Here is a 7,608-nt window from a genome sequence, read left to right on the forward strand (position 1 = left end):
TTACTTTCCTTTTGACTATCATTCAGCAGTTTATTAGTGGTCATTTCCCTGGTTATTTCCCAACATTATATCTGAAATACGAATTTGGCAAGCTTCTGTCCTCAAGGGCACAGTTTAAATACATAAAATATTTAATTAAAAGTAAAATAAGCAGAAAATAAAAGATACAACAATTCAGTGGTCCTGAGAAGGTCAGTGAGAAAGCATTCAATCATTTTCATGAGCTACTTCTTATGAGCATATACTGAGTATACATGATAATGTGTTTTATGATAATTCTCACACATGTATATAATACACTTTGATCATATTTACTCCCCCAATAATTCTTTATTACCCCTTTCCCACTCCTGCTAATCTCCTTCTTCCCAATTAGTCCCTCTTCTATTATCGTCGTTTCTTTCTTTCTTACCCACTGAGTTTAATTAGGGCTGCTTATAGAAGCCTGAAAGAGAGGTTATTTAATGGAACATGATTACCTTACCAGTGGATACCACTGGTGCCTTACCACTGAAGAAAATATCTCTTTCTCCCCAGCAATCATCAATTGCGTTCATATCCTTAGTGAGCAGTGAGACCTTGTGGTCCCCTCCTCTCTCCATGACAGAATACTGACAGCCTTAGTCCTGTGCAAGGCTTCTACTTAGTAATCAGCTGCTTAGAGTTCAAGTGACACAGCTTTGTCTTATATGGTAGAAACCATTCCACAACAGTCCACTCCTTCATCCAGGTCATATTCCTTCCTCTCCTCTTCCATATTATTGCTTTCACCTTTTAGATGTCTGCTTATATACCCTTAGATGTATAGGTGTCCCATAGGGCTCATTTTTAAATAATCTTCTCAGCATGTTGACCAGTTATGAGTCCACAAAACCCCCACTCTACTGCTCTGTGGTCTATTTTGCACTGGCTGCAGCTGTGCTCTATTTCTGTGACTGATTATAATCCATCATTAAAGAAAGCCAAGGCAGGAACCTAGAAGTTGGATCTGAAGGAAAGGCCATGGAGAAATGCTGCTTACTGCCTTGTTCCTGATGGCTTGCTCATCCTGCTTTCTTATACACCTGCCCACCTGCCCAGGGATGGTCAGTTATTAATCAAGAAAATGTACCACATACTTACCCACTGACCAGTCTGATGCAGGAATGTTTCTGAGTTGTAGTTCCTTCTTCCCAGATAACCCTGGCCTCTGTCAAGTTGATGAAAAACCTACCAGCATAATTGACCCTTTGTCAGGTTGACACATAAGTGTATCATTAATAACCCATAACCATTCCTTTTTGTTTATTTCCAAGGTCTCGTGTTTATCACAACATAAAACTAACTATATTAATGTTAAAAATCCCATAGTATTTAAAATTTTCTACACTTTAGAAGTCTAAATTCTGATTAAAATAGAATATCAACTATGGGACCATGTAAAATCAAAATCACAGTAAATATTTTTTTATTCCAAGAGGGAAGATCTTGGATAGTCACAATAAAATAAAAGCAAAACCAACATCCAGTAATATAACTTAAATTCTGTAGCCCAGTATTCCACATCTATGATTCAGTCACCATCTTCTGTCTCCAAAGGGCTAGTGCAGCTTCCTTTTTTGGCCTCTATCATCCACAGCATACTTAGCATGTCTCATAGGTTCAGGCCCGCTCCAACCCACGCCTGCTACCTATTTCTGTCCTAGTTTGCTTTCCGTTGCTGTGATTAAGACTTTGCCCAAAAACAACTTGAGAAATAAAGTGCTTATTTCATCTTTACAGTTGCAGGTAAATGCCAGAACCAGCCTAGTTCTAGAACCTCTATTCTTAACAATCTGTTCTACCACCTCTTACAGCCATTTGTTAAGTGTTTGGTGGTATAAGGCACTAAGTTTAAGTTTGCCAAAGATCAAGTGACCGTAAGTATGTGGTTTTATTTCTGGGTCTTCAATTCTATTCCACTGATCAATGTGTCTGTCTCTGTACCAATACCATGCAGTTTTTATCACTATTGCTCTGTATTTAATTTTCCTAACCCTGTGATAATTAGCCCTAGTATTCAGTTAAGAAGACTTAAATCAACCAACGGTCTTCCACAGTAGGATCTGCCTGATTCCAAAACTCATGTCCTTCCTCTTTCACTGTATTGGAAATCTTTTTGCATCTCAAATCCAATAATAGGTGTATTGATTACCTATTGTGTGTTCAAAGTGTAACACAGAGAGTTGGATCCTGAAGCGATGCTGAGAACCTTGCTTCCCCTGGGCTTTGGTGGCTGACATCTTTAATTCCAGTACTGGGAGGCAGAGACAGGTATATCTCTGTGAGTTCTAGGACAACCAGACCTACAAAGAGAAACTCTGTCTTAAAAAACAAAGTCAGGCAGTGGTGGTGCACGCCTTTAATCCCAGCACTTGGGAGGCAGAGGCAGGCGGATTTCTGAGTTCGAGGACAGCCTGGTCTATAGAGTGAGTTCCAGGACAGCCAGGGTTATACAGAGAAACCCTGTCTCAAAATAACAACAACAACAACAACAACAAAAAAAAACAACCTTGTTTTCAAATCAACAACAAACTGACTAAGTTTTGTGACCAGGGGCCAGTTTCTTACCATCTGTGTTTGGAGCCAAGTATGGTGCACACTTTTAATCCCAATACTTGGAAGGCAGAGGTAGACAGATCTTTGCATTCAATGCCAACCTAGTTTACATAACTAGTTCTAGGCCAAACAGAACTACATAGAGAGTCCTTGTCTCAAAACAATAATAATAAATAATAAAAATTTTAACCCAATTTAAGATTTTTTTTTTCCTTTTCAAGGTTTTAAATCTATAGGTCTGGAAGCACATTCTTTAGATTTGACACCTACTAACTAAATGACTGCTTCCAGTTCTCACAATCAGACTGTTACTACCAACAGAGTTTAGATTGAGAAAATTCATGTCTGGCACATAGGGAACAGTGTCTTCTGATAGAAAACAAGATTTTGGAAGGATTTTAGAACCTTTGCAGGAATAGCAGGCTAGTTTATTTTTGTTATTGACTCACACGATCTCTGAAAGAGTAAAGCACTGTTACCAGCTTCAAGTCAGAGAATAGAAATGAGTTTTGATCAACTTACTCCCTAGTACAAGCAAGAGATATCATCAGATCAGAGGCTTCTGTCTAAAAATGGAAGGTAGCAATTTCCCTAATTTCAGTCTATTCTCTTTCCAGAACTGGGTTGATGTGTAACTCTTTCTCAATGACTAAGTAATTTGGTAGAGTATCTTAGGGAGAAGTGTGTTCAGAAAGAAGTTTAAGCAATTTTATATGACTGTAGCTGTAAACTTTCCTAGGGTGGTTGGAATAAGCGGAATCTCCGTGAATGTGTAGTTTGATAAAGAACATATCATAATTAGTTTCAGGACATAATAATTTAAAACTCTGAACCATTAATGACACCATTGAAAGATGGAATGGCCCTATAACTACTAAAGATTTAATTTAAACTCCTAGCCCCAAATCTTTAGGCTTAGATTGTTTTACTAGATAATTATAACAAAATGTTTCAAAAATTAACATTTCTACACCAGTTCTTTCAGAAAATAGAAGAGTAGGTGGTGTTTTTCTCAATCCATCCTGTTCAGTTAATATTGCAGTTACCTTAGTCAGATAGTAAAAAAGAATCAATATGGATATACATATATATTTCATAAAATACTAGCTAGCCGGGCAGTGGTGGTGTACGCCTTTAATCCCAGCACTTGGGAGGCAGAGGCAGGCGGATTTCTGAGTTTGAGGCTAGCCTGGCCTACAGAGTGAGTTGCAGGACAGCAAGAGCTATACAGAGAAACCCTGCCCCCCCCCAAAAAAAAAAACAAATAAATTCCTAGCTAATAGAATTCACCAACATCATGAATAAGTGGAGTACATTTAAGTTGCATGATTGTTGGTTGTTTTTTTTCAAAATCATTTGAATCCACCATATATGTAAGAAAAATGAAAAATCACATTAGCTTTGTTGTATAAATCAATGCAGAAAATAATATTTAACAAAATTCAGCATATATTCATAATAAAGAGAACTCCTTAACTAGGAGAATATCTACCTTCACTTGGGCTTCTAAAACAAAGTACCACAGATCAAGCAGCTTAAGCAGTTTTCAGGGTTCCAAAGACTGTGAAGACAGAAGCACTCCAGCATGATTGGTTCTGGTGAGAACCATTGTTTCTTTTTGTTGATATTCTAAATCATGCTCAATCATTGTAATAGAGTCACATAAATAAAATATCTTAATTACAGAAAACAAACAATCACAAACTATTGCTTTGTCATTTTACCATCTCTTAATTCTATACAGTAATGAAAAACTACCACACTTCTATATTCATGCATATTCAAATATAAAGTAGTATGCAGAGCTGGAGAGGTGGCTCAATGGTTAAGAGCACTTGTTCTTTCTGAGAACCCAGTTTCCAGCATCCACACAGCATCTTACAACCATCCTTAACTTCAGTTTCAGGAAATTTAATGCCCTCTTCTGACCATCCTGCCCACCAGGCATGCACTTGGTATACAAATATACATTCAAACAACATAAAAAAATAAAGTAATATGAGCTGTATGATACAAAAATGTTTCTCAATTTCCATGGGCAAGAAATACTGTGCTGTAACTGTATACTGGAATAAGAGAAACAAAACTGATACCATACACATCATGAGGAAACAGTACAGTTACTCAAGACTCAGCTACAATGCCAACTAGTCCTAAGCATGGAACCAACCCTACAATGTGGTTGATAATACACAGTTCTTTCCATCGAAGAAAACTGATTTTTCCCTCTTCCAGCAACTATCACTTCCAAAAGCTTCTTGGCCTGGCCAGGAGTGGAAATTTGTGAGAACATTTCTTCAAGTTGGGATTTTGTCTAGATTGAGTTTGTTCAGGACTTGCACAGGTTGTCACAGTCTGTTTTAAATTGAGAGGACATGAAGTAGGGAGGAGTTGGGAAAGACTATATTAAAGGGGTGTGTTAATGACGATAATTCATAATTGTACACTCTACAGTCCTACTTATTTAATCTTTTATTTATTTATTTATTTATTTATTGGTATTTTTGAGACAGGGTTTCTCTGTGTAGCCCTGGCTGTCCTGGAACTCACTCTGTAGACCAGGCTGGCCTCGAACTCAGAAATCTGCCTGCCTCTGCCTCCCAAGTGCTGGGATTAAAGGCGTGCGCCAGCACCGCCCAGCCTACTTATTTAATCTTAAAGAATCTTTTGCATGGTTCTGAAGGAATGGTTCAGGGATTAAGAGTGCTTACTGCCTTTGTTCAAGTCCTAGGTTTGGTTCCCAGCACCTACAATATCTGGTGGCTCACAATCACCTATAACTCCAACTCCTGGGCATCTTTAGGGTCTCTTCCAGCTTCCATGAATGCACACACATACACTTAAAAGAGTTGTTGGAATGCATGCTGACAAAAATCTGACAGATGCTCATACACAGAAATTATTTTAAGGAAATCATTTGCACACATCCTTACAGGAAGGATCTGGCAAGTTAATGAAAACTGCCTCATCAAACCAAGCACCTCTGCTTTTCAGTTCTGTGTTCCATTGCAGCAGAATATCAGTTTTCTAGCTTTCAGACTACTTTTTTGCTATGTCTTTACATGGTGGTTTGATCGGTGGGGTGAGGGTAGAACATAAGTGAGATTTCTTATAAGGGTACTTATGTGTCTGGAGGGTCCCATGTTCATAACTTCATCTAAACCTGATTATCTTCTGAAGATCTCACCTTTTAAATCCATCACAGGAATTGGGACTTTAGCAATATGAATTTGGGAGTAGGAGTACATACACATTTAGTCCATGACAACTTCCCAAACTTGGTAAGGATCTACAAAAATGTAACATTTAAAATATTCCCAAGATTAGAGATAAGGATGGCTCCCATCACTTCTTACTATAGAAACCCTAGCCAGACAAGTTAGTGAAGCATAATAGTAAAAGGTGTCCATATAAGAAAGGAAGAGAGAGTTTTTATTTGCAGATATGATGGTTGTAATATTCTATAAAATTTTCTGGATTTGATAGATGACTTTAGGAAGGCTGCAGTATACAAAATCACATACAGAAGAACTAGTTCTCTTAACTAGAATTCTATACTTTGATGATGAAATTTAAGAAGTATGTAAACTGTATAACGTGGACACACAAATTCCAAAATGTGATGCTTACGTGTATAATGAAACACATATACATCTTTTTTTTCTTTTAAGTATTTTAGATTTTTTAATTCCTATTTGGAAAATCATGTTTTATGAAATGAAATTATTACTAATAACAAATAGATAATGTACTAAAAGAAACTTAATTAGTAAGCAGATTTGTAAGAAGTATCATGGAGCAGCGTTAGCTGTATAGATTCCTTAGTACAGAGAAGAATAAGATGTATAAGGCTAAATACAAAACTCAGCGGCTGAAGAGTTCATACTGCTCTTGCAGAGGAACCATGTTTAGGTACCCAGCATCCATATTAACTAACAAACTGCCTACCTGTAACTCTGAATTCAGGGGAACTGATACCCTCTTCTGGCCTCTATAGTCACTGCTTTCATATGCACATACATATACACAATTAAAAAAAAAAAAAAAGGAAGCCTGCAGAGTAGCTCAGCAGTTACAGACACTTGCCATGGAAGCTCACCAACCAGAATTCAACCCACAGAATCGATAGAAATTTGGATGGAGAGAAAACTCCACAAAGTTGTCATCTGGTGCACAGGCATTCGGGTCCATGATAATGACTATAATTTTTTTTTTAGCTTTAAGAAGTGTTTTTATTAAACATATATACATATAAATTATACATATATATGTACTCCTTTTTTGCATTTTTATTGTACTATAATGAGAAAAGTTACATGATTTCAATTTATCTGAATTTGTTAACATTTAAAAACATATTTTAAGTAAATAGAATTAAATCACATTCTTGTGTTCCTTTTGTACCCCAACTCCTCCCAGAGGAGTATTATTCCTTCAAACCTACAATAACTTTGTTTGTCATATTCTTTAAAATTTATAATATAACAATAAAAATGAGTATTATAAAAGTTGTTTGATATAAAACAACAATCAATTTAACAGTCTTATGTAGATGCTTATCTACAGCAATACTGAAAATATATACATTTTTCTCAATATAAATTTTAACTCCAAACGTACTAACTGTATATTTGAAAATAATATATCACTACTAATATTTTCTTAAATGAACATAAGTATGTAAAGTGTTTTTGTTTGATTTTTATTTAATGGAGCTTAAAATCTTGGTTCTTACTGTGGTAACGATACAAGAGTTACAAATGGCAAGCAAAGCATTCAGTCTTACTCTTTGTTATTCTCCTACAAACCTCCTCCCAATATAATTGTCTACATTTCTTTTGGGTATATAAATATATTTAAAATATGTAAGCTGTTCTGAAAGCCATAGTATAGTGTAAAAACATGAAATAAACAATACTACTAATAGAGAGCCTGAGATAGGAGAAGCAAGATCTCAAGACCGTTATGTTGTACACAGCAAGACACTGTCACAAACAAACAAGCTGAAAGTGTATATGGATTGTATAATAT

This window comes from Mastomys coucha, chromosome X (genome assembly GCF_008632895.1).
Source record: "Mastomys coucha isolate ucsf_1 chromosome X, UCSF_Mcou_1, whole genome shotgun sequence".
Taxonomy (NCBI): domain Eukaryota; kingdom Metazoa; phylum Chordata; class Mammalia; order Rodentia; family Muridae; genus Mastomys; species Mastomys coucha.